This window comes from Argiope bruennichi, chromosome 11 (assembly GCF_947563725.1).
Source record: "Argiope bruennichi chromosome 11, qqArgBrue1.1, whole genome shotgun sequence".
In the NCBI taxonomy this organism is placed as follows: domain Eukaryota; kingdom Metazoa; phylum Arthropoda; class Arachnida; order Araneae; family Araneidae; genus Argiope; species Argiope bruennichi.
The window spans coordinates 54,557,001-54,573,688 of NC_079161.1; the positions used below are offsets into that span (position 1 = coordinate 54,557,001).

The 16,688-nt window shown below is 28.7% G+C and overlaps 1 protein-coding gene across 1 annotated transcript in view; it reads left to right on the plus strand.

The window, feature by feature from the left end:
* Positions 1-1,221: 1,221 nt before the first annotated feature.
* The window catches only part of LOC129956487 (ornithine aminotransferase, mitochondrial-like), a 66,939-nt gene continuing 51,472 nt past the window's right edge, over positions 1,222-16,688 (plus strand). The window contains exon 1 of the mRNA XM_056068406.1: positions 1,222-1,379. The gene's annotated coding sequence lies outside the window, so the exon portion shown is untranslated. The remainder of the gene's footprint in view (positions 1,380-16,688) is intronic.

The window sequence follows — 16,688 nt, forward strand, 5'->3', positions numbered from 1 at the left end:
TTATAATTATTATAAGTAAAACAATTATTGAAATGATATCAGGAAATAAATGAAATTAATATCAAATATGATAATTATTATTTATCAATCAATTTTTTTACTTAAGATATTATCTTTTTGTTTCATTATTATGTTATTTATCTCTGCTTATAATAAAGACGAATGAAAATTTGTGTTGGCTTTCTACTAGAGAGACCGTTTGGCCTTGGCACATAGTGGGAATGTACTCTTGGAACGGTTTTTTAAAATTTTAATTAATTAAAAGGTGAGCGAAATTTTGTGGTATCTCCTGAAAACTTCAGAAAATATTGCAACTAAAAATTAATTTTTATGTCATTCTTAAAATTTACAAAAATATCTTTCCATTGATATAAATATTTTTTGTCATACAAATTTTTCTTTTTATAATTAATTTAAATATGATAATAATATTGTTTTATTTTTAATTAATGAGTAAAATATAAAGACTCAGATTATTTTCTTATATTGAGTAGGCTTCAACATAATGTAAGCTTTTAATAAATTTTTTGAAATTTTGTTATATATACAATTAAGGTTCAACGTCAGAATCAAGCAGTGGCTGATTTTTTTTTATAGTGCGCCTATTTTTAATTACTACTGCTTTTTCTTATAAAGTAATTAGATGTAAAACATACAAATTAAAAAAAAATTAGAAAACTGCACAGCACAAGCATAACGGTGTAAGGCTTAAAATAACACTAGTTGCATATATCTACCAAAATTTGAAGTTTAAAAATATTTTGCTGAGGGAACCATTAAGACCAAATTACATAAAATACTTAATTAAGATTTTTATTAAACAATAATTCCGAAGAACCACATGGCTGTCAAAAGCCACTAGTATATTAAATGATAATAAAAATTAATTTGCACTTCCGAATATAATTTCTCCGATTAATTTATCTTTAAAACATGCAAAAAGGATTCACCAAGAAGAGAATATATGCAACAAAATTTCCAATTTTTAATTTCAGAATCAAATTAATATTAATTTTTATGAATTCTATAAACGAAGATAACCCAATCAATCAACTATGTATAAACTGAAATAAATCTCCTATTTTCCGAATAGTTCTAATTTTCTTTTGTAGATGGCGCTCTCCTGCAAGTGAAACAGAATCTTGGAAGAATTTCTTTTGACGTAATGCTGACGTTTTCGAACGGAGTCGAATGATTATCTAGCGTCTGAGGTTCTCTGCCTTTTCTTTCTTTTTTCGTTTCGATTTCTTTCATTGTTTCAATGAACTAAACTTCTGCGCGCTATTTCCGACTGGGTTATATGCGCAAGTGATCTTAGAGGCGTTTTTCCAAACGATAAGCCATACAAATTTGCAACTGGTTGCCGGCTTCAGCGACAGGTAATGCTTCTATACATATTTTTGCAACAATTGCAATAAATTAAAATAATTTTTTAGATTTAATCGTTAACGTATTTAAAAAATATAAATGCAAAAACAATATCAATTATTTAAAAATATAGCACTGTTCAATACTAATGTTAAAATAAAAATAAGTCTGAATATTTTTAATAGATTTGCACGGATGATTTAATTTGTTTGTTATTTTTTTCTTTTGCATTTTATATTAGTATGTTTCTTCTAAAAAAAGCACTGTTCCAATATTTATTCTTTCATAATATGTAAGATTTGTATGGAAATATTTTAAAATAAAATTAGTTTTTTTTAATAACTTGTAATACTTTGACTTTAAAATATTTGAAATCTAGTACATCGATTATTTCAATGACTAAGAAAATTATTTAATTTTTTTCCCTTGAAATAAAGAAAATAACCAGACGTCTCAAATTACCATCCTTATTATGCAGTTCTACGAATTAATTTTCGTTTATATAGAAAATATGCAATGTTTATGACAACGATTATCTTTGAATTTTAAGGGTATTTATTATAAGAAATGGATTTTTCTAAAGGAAATATTAATTTGCCAGAGAAAATATTCGTTTAGATTTTTTTTTTAGCTGAAAGAATTAAGGATTGAGAGAAACCAAACTCCAAAGCAATTAAAACTGGCATAATATTCAAGCGGATTTTTTTTTTTTAATAAAATTATTTTGGTCCGTTATTTGAAGGTTTTGAAATGTCAGAAATATAAATATCTGTTTATCATTCGGAAATAAAGCTTTTCATTAAGTCTCATAATTAAATTTGATGATTTATTCGCTTAAGATACAGATTCTATATCTTAAATAAATGTTATAAAAATTGGAGCAGTCCATGCGGCATGTATATTATAAATAGAAAATGTGTTTTATTAGCTTTCATCATTTTATATATTAGTGTAATGTCGTTACACAAAATATTCTCCCATTTATTTATTTTTTATTTTTTTTCCGATTAATATTTTTAAGATAATGATATAACCCAAATTTTATGTCCGTTTTCGAGTTAGAGTGTGCTACTATATATATATATTTTTATGCTTCTATCTTAAACTTGAGCAATTCGAAAATAGTCATTCGATTTTCATATCTTGTAAGTACATTAAATTTAGATAATGCGTTTGATTATAAAATTTTCGAATGCGTATTTTTAAAAAATTTATTTAATGATGTATTTCAATTGCATAAGTACCATTAAACTTTAAATACAGTTAGTTGTAGATTCACAGTTTTTTTACAACTTAGAGCTATACACAACTTTGAATGCCATTTGCCGCGATTCACAAGTTTCCATCATTTTCTAATGTTTTTTCAAATCTCATTCAATTTTGAATGTTTTTTTTTAAAACTTTCTTGTCTTTGTTTTTTTTTTAAATGTGATGTATAATCTACTTTTAAAGGTATTATTTATTTTCGCAATTTTCTTCTTTTCGTTTTATAATCAACATTTGCGAATTTTTTTTTTTAGTTCTTTTTATACTTTTTGAGTTGTTTTTTCTTCTTTCTTTTTTAAATATCATTTCTTGATCTTCTAAGGAGTCGTGTCCAACGGATGCGCTTGAGTTAAATTTATGAATTTTTCAACGAAAGAACAATATTTGTGCTCCATCAAGCGTAAGATTAGTGATAAAAAAACACCTGTTTTCCAATCAAGTAAATATATATATATATATATATATATATATATATATATATATATATATATATATATATATATATATATATATATATTTACAAATCAATTCCAGTGGAATTGAAAGAAAATCTGAAACAGGTTTGAAAATGTACAAAATTATAAATTTCTCATTCTATTTAAACAGCAAAATTATAAAAAATTTAAAATCAATATAAAATGTTTTATATTTAAAATATTCCTAAAACAACAAGGTTTTAAAATTAATATCAGTTTGAACAATGTTTTACATATTTCTTTCTACTAAAACTATATAAAAATGAACGATATATGAAAATTTCATATTTACGATTCACAAATTTTTTTAATTTTTTTCTCTTATAAACAAAGTATACCATGAGAAAGTATAGTAACCGTGAAAAGATTCTCCCTTGAAACTTTGATTAATCTCCTCGTTTCAGACATTCCTGATTCAGAAAAATAAGTTTTTGGAATTAAGTTATCATTGTGGCTCTATTAACATGGTAACTGAAAAACGCAAAAATTTACAAATATGAGATTTAGTACGTAGCATTTTAATAAAATTTCCAGATTTTTGAGAAATTTTGAGTGAGATTATGTCCATGGGAATGTTCTCTGATTGTTCACCCATATCCATATAAATATAATATCTAAAAAAAATTAATAGCTAAATGGATGAAATTTAGTATATGAATTTATCATTGGAATTATACTACATTAAATTTTGGACTCAATCTGCCAACAGGTTGACCATCTGTCGATCTGTGAGTAAATGCGATGTCTTAAAATTGTAATATCTAAAACAAATGAAATTTGGCATGTGGTCTTGCCACCAACATTATATAAATTTTTAATCTAATCAGTGGAACTTAAGACAGTTAAAATCGTTTCTTCATTGAACTATGAAGAACGAAACTCGCCATATTGTCTTAGCATACAAGAAAATAGAAAGGAGTTGCTCTACTTTCCAGCTGACTTTTGAAAAAGTTGTTATTGAAAATGATTATAAATTTGAAAGGAAATTTTCATGGTAGTTTTACATTATTTAATTTAAATAACAATTCAGTTGTGATTAATCTACCATTCTATGCGTAACTATTTTAGCCTATGAATCAATGTGTCAGTTTCTGAGGGCCAAAGTGACTTTGGAAACTTCGTGTCACTTGAAATATAAATCTGTCGTTATACGGCGATAGGCTGTTTTTTTAGTAGATTTTCAGATGAAACTGATCCACATTTGTGTTTTGCTTGGATGAGAACCAGAATACCTTCAGAATCCTGTTCGATCGTTGCGAGTAATTTACAGTTAAAGTGGACACTGGTTTTCTAGTTTCTAATGCTGGCGAAGAATATATTTTTAAGTTTCCAATTCTTCAACTATGCAGTTCTATAACCCAGTAGATCAAAAATACAGTAAATCCTTTTTAAAACTTGTAATTTTCTGATAATGACAATTCTGTGATTGCAAAGAAGTTTGAAAACACAATTTTCACATAGGAACTATGTATCAAAATTTGGCGTTTTCCATATAGCATAAATATTTTCCATCATATTTTTTGGTTGTTGTTAAGTTTGTTATCTTCTCTTAGAAAGGTTTCAAATTACACAAATCGAATGAGAAATTTTGAATTCTTTTTTTTCACTTGGTTCCACAATATACGATTCTGAATTTCTCATCTCGATTTTCTTGTACAGTTTTTGGTTTTCCTCATCTCTGGATCTCTTCAAAAGGTATGGCGGGGATGGAGGTGAAAAGAGCAAACCCTCTAAAGTCACGGTAATGTCTGCAAGTGGGAATACTCCCGGATTTCCGTTGTATAGCTCACAACATAGCTTGTTGGATATTTTTCGCTTGAAGGACTGGATTAAAAATTCAATATAGATCTCTAATTTTGGTCATACGATCATGTACTAAATTTCATGTATCTAAATCATTCTGTTTTTTGAGCTACCGCATTCACATAAATGCGAATATATATATCAACAGATGGTTCAAAATATTTGGTCAAAACACCGAAAACAGCCATTTGGTTCAAAATTTGATAGACATTTACATTTTTGATGATAATACCGAATTTCATCCGTTTGACATTTTGCATTTTTGAATTATCTTGTTCCGCTGCAAGCGGACGGGCAGACTATCCTCGCTCAGAATTTGATAGATATCTAGATATTTGATATTTTGGCTACTTACCAATTTCATCTTTCTACCTCAACGTGTTTTTGAGGTATTAAGCTTGCAGACAGACAAACATAATCCCTCCCTCCCGAAAAAAAAAATGTTTTTCGGATTCAGGAAAGTTTGAAACATGGAGATTAGTCGAAATCACGAATTTTCGATTAAGAATTTTTCGAAATTTTCGAATTTTTATTATGGTTACAACACTTTCTCTCTTCGTATGCTTCGAATAAAAAAATGTGGAAATGACATTCCAGTTCATTCTAAGTCTTATAGTTAGATAATTTTCAAAATTTGTTTACCGCATTTTATCTATAATTTTTAAAAAAACAAACAACTTTTGAATGATATGTAATATTTTCTAACCAGAAGATGTCCCTCCCAGACGGGTGCTATCCGATTAAAAATATCTCATATCTGATTAAATGACAATCGATTTTGTATTACTTTTCATGGCAAAATTTTCTTTATTCTTAACCTTTATTTCCTTGCAGTAGAATCATCTCTATGCATAAGATTTGTGGTGAAAACTTATGTGCCAGTTAACAGCTATGCAATTGCTTTTGTATCATGGTCATGTTACTGGACTGCGAACCACAAGGTCCCGGGTTCTATCCTCGCGCGTCACAATCTTCCACAGGTTCACGAACACTCAAATCAAAACTAAATCACTAAAATCAAATTGAAATAAATACTGATCCACTAACAAAAAAAAGATGCATTACCAAAAACGAGTTAAAACAAATGTTGAAAGAAAATATTAGCAATAATATCTTATTGAGCTCGAAGTGAACATATAATGAATCAGCACAAAATTGCAGATTTCAGTTGATTGACCTTCGTTTTTATATTATTATATTCACAAGCGCAGTCAGTCTGCCCCCCCCCCTTTTAATTATACTCATCTGCAATTTTGATATTAAAATTATGTATTAAAGTTCATTTTTCTAGGATGTGCCATTTTTTACGTTGTTGCTTTCACACGCTTACGAATCGATTGTCAAATAGATGATGGAATTTTGTCAAACGTTTGAAACATATCCGCAAGCTTTGATCATGTAAAGACTTCTACAGTCGTCGCACCTGGTATCGATCGAGTAGCGCATATTCAAATTTTTTTTGGATAGTTTCTGACATTTGCTGATTTAGGCCGCTAGATCGCGCCACAGTGCCGCTCTAGTTTTTATCCAAGTCCAAACGAATTGTCATGAAAAGTATCAAAATTTGGAAAAAGTACATAATAGGATTGAGATGTTGAATTGGTCAGGACTCTTAAGTTTGTTCCGAATATGCTATTGGATAAAGGGTGGAAGGTGGACAGAAGATGGAAGCTCAGATTCTAAATTTTGGCATTTTAGAATAAAGAAGGGATATGAGAAGAAAGATTCTACTTATACAAATGTTGATATTAAAAGGTCAAATAAAATAAATTATTGAATGCTATAATAGAATAATTAGATCCGGAGCAAAAAAAAAAAAAAAAAAAAAAAATTAAGAGTGCAGATTTGGGAAACTATCTTAATTTTTTTGTTTAAAATTTGACGAAATTTTCAGAATTTTACATAAGTACGATTTTTATAGAATGAAATAAGGAATAAAAATTTCGAATCAATGCCTGAATTACTTTTCGAAAATTTCTTTCTTGTCGAAAGAATCAGGGTCGTCGAAAAATGCGTGTAAGTATTTTTCTATCAACCAAAATTCGGGGGACGAAAAAGAATCTTATTTTAAATGTGTTATTCTATGTTTGCAAATTGCATAATAGTCGATTTCCCCCCTCCTCCCCCCAAAAAGTAGTGAAAATTAAATTTGAAAAATAAGGAAACTTTTACTTCGTGGGGATTGATTCACTAAAAACAATAAATAATTGTATCCATGAGTGTAACGGCCATTGAAAAATGGGTTAAAAATTAAAAAAAAAACAACTTTAAATTGAATTTTTTCTCATTATAATACTATTTTAAATCAAACATTTTTAAAATAGGATAATTATCATAACGTTTTTACAATACATATTTTAAGTTTCTTTAGTATTAACAACTTTTCAGTTTAATTTTTTCCTCTCAAATTATAGTCTTCCATTTAAATGCGAAAAACTGGCTCTCTCTACCTTTTTTTCTTTTAACATGTCCGGGTTCAAACTTAAAGATCAATTTTTAATAGCCAATGTAAATCAATGAAATTGCTGATATGTGTTTTTAAAAACTAGAAAAGTTTTTCTTTATACCTCTTTACAGTAAAAAAAGGCCTATTTTTTTCAATTAAAAAAAATTGTCTCTTAATTGGCATATTCTGGCTTCACAGACGTTTTTTCAGTCATTTTTATGCAAAAATTCAAAAATATAACTATTTTAGAGAATTTTTCAAAAAATTTATTCTGAACGTCGGCGCATATTTTAAAAGTAATGTGGTTCCTATATAAAATCAGATACTACACTAGTCTAACCTTTTAAAAGTAATTGACTAACATTTCAATTCTAAAAATACTTAATCTGTCATTTAGAAGAAGTTACTGAACTGGTAACTAATATACTGTTCTAAGCATTAACAAATCATACGAGGGATATAGCAATCAACCCTTAGATTTCTAAATCTCAGATAAAAGTGATAAGAGTTAGAAATTGCAGATAATGCGACTGCTTATCTGAAGATCTAACTCTAAGATCTAAAATCTTATTATATCAGCTTAGTCATCAATAGGGTTTCAAAATTGCTGATCCGATGATTAATCTGATATGATTTCGCCAGAAATGTTGATCAGTATGATGATATTATCATTTTTTTTCAGCATCTAAAATGAAATGTCGGTTTGAATTTGCAAATTTTAAACGGTTTATATTTCGTAAATTTTTGATGAAATAAAGATAAAAATAAAAAGAAGTGCTGATTATGAAATGCGACAAAAAATTTTATATAGTTGTCAAAAAGAATATTTCCTTATCGTGGTTGCTATTTATCGACTCTATACTCGATGCATATTTGTATCACTTTATATTTTGGCATTTTAAAGAAAATTTTGAATAATTTAACAATTTAGAATCTGAAATATGGGCTGCTATATGCTTGCGTTTGGATTTTCTATGGACAGACTGTTTAACAGCTACCAAATTTGGCACAATTATACTTTGGCGGATAAGAATATACACCTTAGAACGATTATTTTGAATTTTTAGTAAATTAAAAATTTAACTAGATTTCCTTTGTTGTAATGTTTGTTTTTTAGCGAATAATTCCTAAAAATATTTTTCATAAAAGCTAACCATTTCAAAATTTAATAAATGTCTTTTTAAGGATTCCAAATTAACTGGCCTTTCAAATTTTTCATAAATTTTAACAATTTAAAAAAAATATTTTTTACATTATTTTTAATAATAAATTACATTTTTGTAATAAAATTCAAGCCATTTTGATGGGGTTTTTTTTTCTAATATTTAATCACGTGACTTTCTTTCATTGTTGATAGCTAGGAAAAAACGATTCTGCTACTTATCTGTGCAATTTCAGTGAGGAATCAGAAAGTGAAGTTACATTATAGCAAAAGACAATGTACAGTTTAAAATTAATTATTAAGAAACTTCAGTTTTTAAAGGCTTTCTGATATCATAATTTTTCATGAACACAAAAAATAGAACCGGCGTAAGGTCATTAAAATTTATGGTTTTATTGACTCAAACGATTTCATGATTAAAAATAATTTATTGAGGGAATCATGGACATTAATTTATGCATAAGAGATTATATTGATTTTATATACAACCAATATACCAACCAGGAATCAGACGGCAGTCAAAAGTGGCTAGTCTATAATACAAAGCAATATTATGTTCATGTCTAACATATGTCTGTTTGTTTAATACAGAAATTCCTCTAGAATGATGTATGAAAACAACTGCCATTTGCATATGCCTTTGAATCACATTTTTAAGCTCACTGCATTCTATTCAACTTTTAAAATCGATTATTTCTCAAGATATTTTATTTATTAAACCAAACTTCGGCGTTATTTCCGGCGTTTTTTTACACCAATAATTTTTGAAATGATTTATATACTATTTTAAAGAACAAACGATTATTTCTTTTAATACCAATTAAATTGCAATATAATCTTATTATTAAGTTTTTATTAATTTTTCAAAATTCATTTAAAAAATGTAATTTAAATTGGTAACGTAATTATTAAATTCTTTATTATTTTTTCAAAATTCATTTTAAAAAATGCAATGTAAATTGGTAATGTAATTATTAAATTTTTTATTAATTTTTTAAATTAGAATTTTTTAATCATTTTAAAAATAAAAATGCAACGTAATTTGTTTACAATTACATTTGCATATAAAACATTTATTACATTTGTATATTATATATAACAATTATAATTTGTATATAAAAAAAAGACTCTGTAAAAAGGGACTTATTGAAACATTATTATTTTTTCTTATTTTGAATAATGTTTTATTTTAAATAATTGAAATGAATGTCTTTTCCCCATTTTTTTTATAATAAATAATATTTGCGTAACTAGGATTTTTATTTTCTTTAAAAATAATGTATCTGAAAGAATTAAGCTTTAACTACAAGACATAATATTTTTACTTCCATTTTTATATCGTAATATACACACCTTTTAATATTGTTATGGAAATTCGTCTGTTTTGTTAATAGTGCAAAAGGTCCGGCAAGCTTATAAATACACTGTTGTGTTGTTGTGACTTATGGCACTTTACAAGTCCGCTAACAGTTATCTGTCAGAAATTTAAGCCGAATGAGCCTTGTTTTTTTCAGTAGTGCCATCTAGGGCCAAGAGTACGACTTAACTTCTCACGCGTCATAACCTTATTCATGAATAAGGTTATGACGGACTTAATTCATGAATTCATTCACTCATCCACAGATCATTATTTAGACCTGAATCTGAGAACGATCACCTCTGAACCAGTACCCCAGTGATATTACTCTCGATATGGAGGACTTTGTGACCACGACAGATTTATACATGCGCCAGCCACCACACACATGGAGAGTCTTCGGTCGGCAGTCAGGATGCACACAAACAGCATTTGTAGATACTAACAACACAAATCAGACAACCAATCGCTAAATAGAAAATATCTGCTCTAACCAGTAGATGAATTTCTCTGTGATCAACAATTCAAGCAAAAAACTCATTTCCAGTGTGATCCCATTTTCTTTTTATAATTTTCCTAAGAGAATACGGAATTTTTCAAAAGTATATTCAGATCTCGTTCCTTAATAGAGATAACGCCATAACTTTTGTGTTTTCCAGGTCATTCAGTTTTGCCAACCAAATTCGTCGCCAGATAATCACTAAGCATGGGGATTATTAACGCGATATAACTTATTACTCTCTTTTTCACATGCATTTATCTGATGCCTTCAAAGGTATTACTTTACTCCTAATTTCATAGTCCTACTTTAGGCATCTATCACATTTTAATTGCTATTGAATTAATGGAAGAATACCGAATTTTGTTGTATCCGTAGCTATGCAAAAGATTATACTGATTAGGTGGATGTTGGGTTTAGGATATCGCCATGGTTTTTGTGTTTTCCAGACCCTTCAGCTTTGTCAACCAAATTCGTCTCCCGATAATCACTAAGCACGGGGATTATTAACGAACATAAGTTTCACTATCAGACTAACAAGGGGGGGGGGAGGAGACACGAGTTGGAAAATTGAGTTCGGAGTGGGACTCAACTAACCAGGAGAACGAGATTCAACATACATATCTAATTTGAGCTCAAAGAAATACTGTAAAGTACCTTTAAACTTTTGAACAATCGTCATGAGCTTTTCATCTGCCATGCAATCATGGAAACAAGGCACAAATAATCGGTCTTTGTTCTTGAATGTCGAAACTGTTGGTGAGATAATTGAACAATAAACATTTTCAGGAAGGCCAGATGATAACAAACTTGTCAAATCGAACTTCAGAATATTGGACTTTACGTTTTTAAAGGTCTCTTTCTCTGTGTGATAGATTAACATTACAAATAGATAATCTATACTTATAGTAAAGCTCAATGCGTGTATGTGTGTGTTGGCGCTCTACATTTCAGACCGTTAGACCTACAATAACCAGATTTGGCACGTGTATATCTTGGAGGTTAGAAATGTGCACCTCGGAGCGATGTTTTTGATTTTTTTATTAGAATTTTAATTAACTAAAAATTAAGCGAAATTTCGACGTTTTTTTCTATAACTTCCGGAAATATTACAGCACAAAATTGATTTTTACATCATACTGAAGTTCAAAAAATAATCTTTTCAATGGTTCTAATATTTTGACCTATAAATTAAATTTCTATTTTTAATGAATTTTTTTAAAAATATAATTTAATTGTATTTTTCAACAATTTATTTCGAGCAAAATAAAAATAAAATTTAATCCGCACAAGTATGGCAAAAAATTAGCTTTTATTAATGTGTTGCCATCATATTTACCAAAACTCTGATTAAAAAATAAGTTAATTACTATAAATGACTGTGTGAAATGAAATAAATATGAAATATGAAACTTGTATTTATTCTAAAAAATAAATACAAGAAGAAGCTTTTTATGATCGTTCACAATATCTACAGGGTGGTTATAATTAAACTTGCCCTGTAAACAAAATCCTACAATGCAAACGGGTGAACGGATTGCAACGAAATTTAGTATATAGACTATAAGCGAGATGCACTCACGAAACTTCAAAAAAAAAAAAAAAAAAAAAAAAAATCGAGAAATTTAATATTTTTTCGACTAAGGCGCCCTCTGGTGACATTTTGGAATCAAAATTTTTGTTCCGAAATTCCGTGAGCGCATCTCGTGTATAGTCTATACACCAAATTTCGTGGCAATCCGTTCACCCGTTTGCATTGTAGGATTTTGTTTACAGGGCAAGTTTAATTATAACCACCCTTATATTATTAATTCATTAGTTGTACTTTACGCATCTGTCACATTTTGGTAGCTATTTATTTAATGGAAGAGCATAGAATTTTATTGTATTTATAGTTATGCAAAAGATTATGCTGATTAGGTGGATGTTGGTTTTAGGAATAATCGCTGCACTTTCACATGCTACCTTTATAAATATAAGAGAAGGATCTCGGATTCAAAGTGTGGTTCCACTACTAATATGTTGCGTGTCAGGATCTGATGTATATTTAATTTTTCGTCAGTCAAAAATCAACACTTTTTTACCTTTTCATGTTCTAGTGCATAAGTATCGTTCTCTTATCTTTGGCCATAATTTAAAATTATGAGTTTATTCTCAATAGGCAATAGGCAGCTTGTGCAAAGACTTTCATTTAACAAATCCAGTGAAATATTAGAGTTCGCAATCAATTAGAGAAGCTGCAAAAATATATTCTGGAAAAATATTTTAAAAAGTCTATCTTAATCAATTCTAAAAATGTAATTTACAAAAATGTAAGAATTGAAATCAATTTATGTTCACATGACACATGTTAAATGTGCATTATCAATTCAATTCTTTGACAATCCCTTACGAGGTTGATAAGGAAGAAAGAAGTTAAAGCATACGTAACAGAACCCAAGCTCAACACAGAGCTCAATAAAATGTTTGTATTATGTCTGTGAATTGATTCAATTTTGCGCAGGCGATTTTCCTGTAGCCCAAATAAACTATTTTATTTATTTGAAAAGACGATTAAAACATGTTTTCCAAATTCTTTCTAGAAATGATTCTTTCTAGAAAAAGAACTTATTTTTCTGATTTTGAAAATAATTATCATTTTAGTTGTTTACATAATCTTAAAATAGTCTTGGCGCTCTTTATTTTTTATTTATTTATTCTGTTACGATTGTTGTAGAGTAAATGTAATCTTTTATTTCGATTTGCAAAATTTAATATTAAAACTTTAATATTTTTGATTTAGTCTAATAGGAAAAATATGTAGCTATTTTATGTTTCAAGAATCGTAAAAATATAACAGTAGTTTTTAAACTATGTAGTAAGCAAGATAAAAAATTTTCATTAATCGAATAAGCTTTTTTATTTATTTATTTATTTATTTTTTGTAAAAGTTGGCATATTCTATAATTTTAATTGAAAAAAAATGGTATTTTTTATATTTTAATTTTCTATGCATGTCATATTTAACATAATAAAATATTTTTTCTATATATAGAATATTCAATCTAAAAATGATCTACTAATTTCTGAACCATTAGAATTAAATATATATTTCCAATTGGAGAAATGCTTGAAGGAAGGGAATTGCTCCAATTGGAAAATGATGTGAAGAATTATATTTTATATTGTGTGAGTCAATAAATGCAATATTGAAAAAAATTAGGGAAATTTGAATTTTTATACAGTCTTCATATCTTAACTGTCATAAAGCATTTTGTTTATACAATCCCTAAAAAAAATCTTCATTTCTGCGACTAACACTGAACAATATCACAATCTCAGCTATCACAATCTCAGATTATTCTAGACAATTTCAATGACCGCCTCGATGTAGATCAGAGGTCCCCAAACTTTTTTTCTCGTGGACCACTTTCAAAGTTTTACTATTTTCGGTAGACCCCCTGCTGTTACATTTCTACTGTATTCCCAAAACTCCTAAAAAAATATCACTCTAAATTGGGGGTGTTAAAAAGAAAAAGAAAGTAGCACATTTTCTCGTGTCCTATTTATTAAAATAATACTTGGAGTTATACAAAATTATAAACATTTATTATTACAAACAATCAACAATTGACAAAAAATCAACAATGAACTCTGAAATGTAAATCAACAATAAAAAAATAGCCATACTTTTAATGAGACGGATGTACTTGATGAATTGACAGCAAATTATCAATATTTGGCTTCAGTTTTGTAAGAAGTAATCTCAAATCTCCCCGTTATGTGATGTTCAATCTGCTCCTTTTTTTTTTTTTTTGTTAACAGGTTGGTAACGGCACTAAAACTTCTTTCGACAAGATATGATGAGGGAAACGCTATCAAAAATTTTCTCGCAATTTCCCAAAGCCCAGGATATTTTTCGGGGATTTCTGTCTGCAGCCAAAATGTTTGATAGCCTTTTTTAAATTTCACCTTCAGTACCTCGTTGGTGCTGAGCTCAAGTAGCTCCTCTTGTATTGCCACATTCGCCTCTTCCGTTTCATCAAATGGGGTTATGATCCATGGTGGTATTTCCATCGTCAAAATATCTTCAAATCTATTTTTGAAGTCATCATGCAGGGTATTTAAATGTTGAGCGTATGTCTGAATATCCTCATCAAGACATTCTATCTGTGACAAGTGCGGAAACTGGGAGAATTTGCGCCGACTCATATTTTGCTTCATTAATTTCAATTTACCAAGAAAAGCCGAAGTTACACCCTTTGTTTTTATTAAATTAAGGCTGTTTCCTTGTAACTGCAAGTTAACGTCATTGAATTACATTGATAGGTAAATCCAAGCCAAAATTTTTGTTCTTTATTATGAAAACCAGAAAATTTTTCGTGGGCCCCCACTTACAACTTGTGAACCCCTATTTTCTTTTCACGTCCACGTGGACCCCCGTGTGGTCTCCTATGGACGCCTGGGGGTCCACCTGGACCACTTTGGGAACCTATGATGTAGATCATCCAATCAACTCACGGCACTTATGAGCAACAGGCGACGATTGTCTTAGAATAATAAAATTCAAAAACCCATGATTCGGTCAGTTTTGGTGGCAAAAGTGTCGAAGTTTTTTCTTTTTCCTTTCTTTTCAAAATTTATGATGAATGTACATGAAATTTTCACTTAAATTAATTAAAACTCGAATTATGCGCATTTCTGCCTTCCAAAGTATATCTGTGGAAAATTTAGGAACTATAGGCTGAATGGTCTGTTTTGTACATCGTCAAAAGCGTACATCTTTCTTTATAAGTAAATATATAATGCAATGACTCATTTATAATATCTAACTAACAGTAAACTCTTGGTTATTTGTAAAATCGAGTGGTTTGGGATTTATTGTTTCTTCGCAGAATAACTGCTAAAAACACAAACTCTCGGTAAAATGGTCTTGAAAAATTTTATTTACCTCAGTTAATGAAATATTGCACAAACATTTAGGGCAATAAACAATAGATTTTTATACTTACAAGTTATTGTTTTACTTTTTTTAATGAAAAAGCTGGTAATTTGCTTTTTTTTGGTGTTATAAATTTTTTTTTTTATATGGAGTTAAAGTTTTTCTTAACAACGTTTTGGAATTAACAATAGCAGTATATTCCAGAGTTTACTGAAGTTATTTTCGAAAGATTGCTGACTTCAGGATGTTTTATGGTTATATTTACACCAAAAGAAAGTTCTATTATAAAAAGTTACTCTGAGATAAAATAAATTGCATGACTGCTTCAAAATTGTTCGGCATTGTTTTCTCACCTGAAATAATAAGTTCAGCTAATTAAATATAACAATTCTGCTTCATAATAAAAACACTATTTTTTAATTCGAATTTTTTTTGTAAACTGTTATACAGCAACTATATAACTGTACTTCGTGTGCCAAGAAGAAAAAAAAAAAAAAAAAAATCAGCGGGAGTGGCCACTTCAACATTTTCTTGCATACTTTCCAATAAAGACATTATACCCTGAATAAAAGTTTTGGACATTACCGTGAAGGATACAAGTGGTCAGTTTTTAACTTATAGAATTCCATACATGAGAGCTTTGTGCTTTATATAAAAAAAGAACGGGTATACATTTGCCTTTTTTGCCAGTGGCAACCAATTTTTATCAATAGCTACCGAATTTTGGTAATAAAATGTTAAATAAAATTTCATTTATCCACGTTGCTCTTTTTTGAGATATCTCTTTTACATGCATTCGAAGTACAGACCAACAGATGGTCAGAGTTTCAAGAAATTTAGCTCATTATTTGATAAGCATCTACACTTTGGATGCTAAAACTTTATGTTTATATTTGATTTTATTTAAATAAGTCGTTGTGTTTTGGAGTTATCATATTTAAAAGCGTAAGATAGTACTGACCGACAGACGATCAACCTCTTAATGGACTCGATATGAATTTAAATTTTAGAAGCTAAATTCTGTGATCCAAATTTTATCTGTCTAAGTTTTAATGTTTTATAGTTTTCACATTCGGATGGTTAGACTGCCACAGTAAAATTTCGTTAAAGACATGGCAAATATCTACAAATATAGTGGTAAAACCACGTATCAAATTTCATCCGTTTAACTCAAAGTTATCGAATTATCAGCTTCAAAATTGTTTTTTTTTTCGGGCTCAGAGAAGTCTAAAATGTGAAAATTTTAATGAGCAAAGTCTTTCTTTTCGTATACGAAAAATTAAAATAAAAAGTAATTGTAAAAATTAAAATAAAATGAAAGGGAATTTGAGCTTCTTGTTTAAAATGATGTTTAAGGCTTTATTCATCTGTTTTGTCTTCGCCTGGTTTG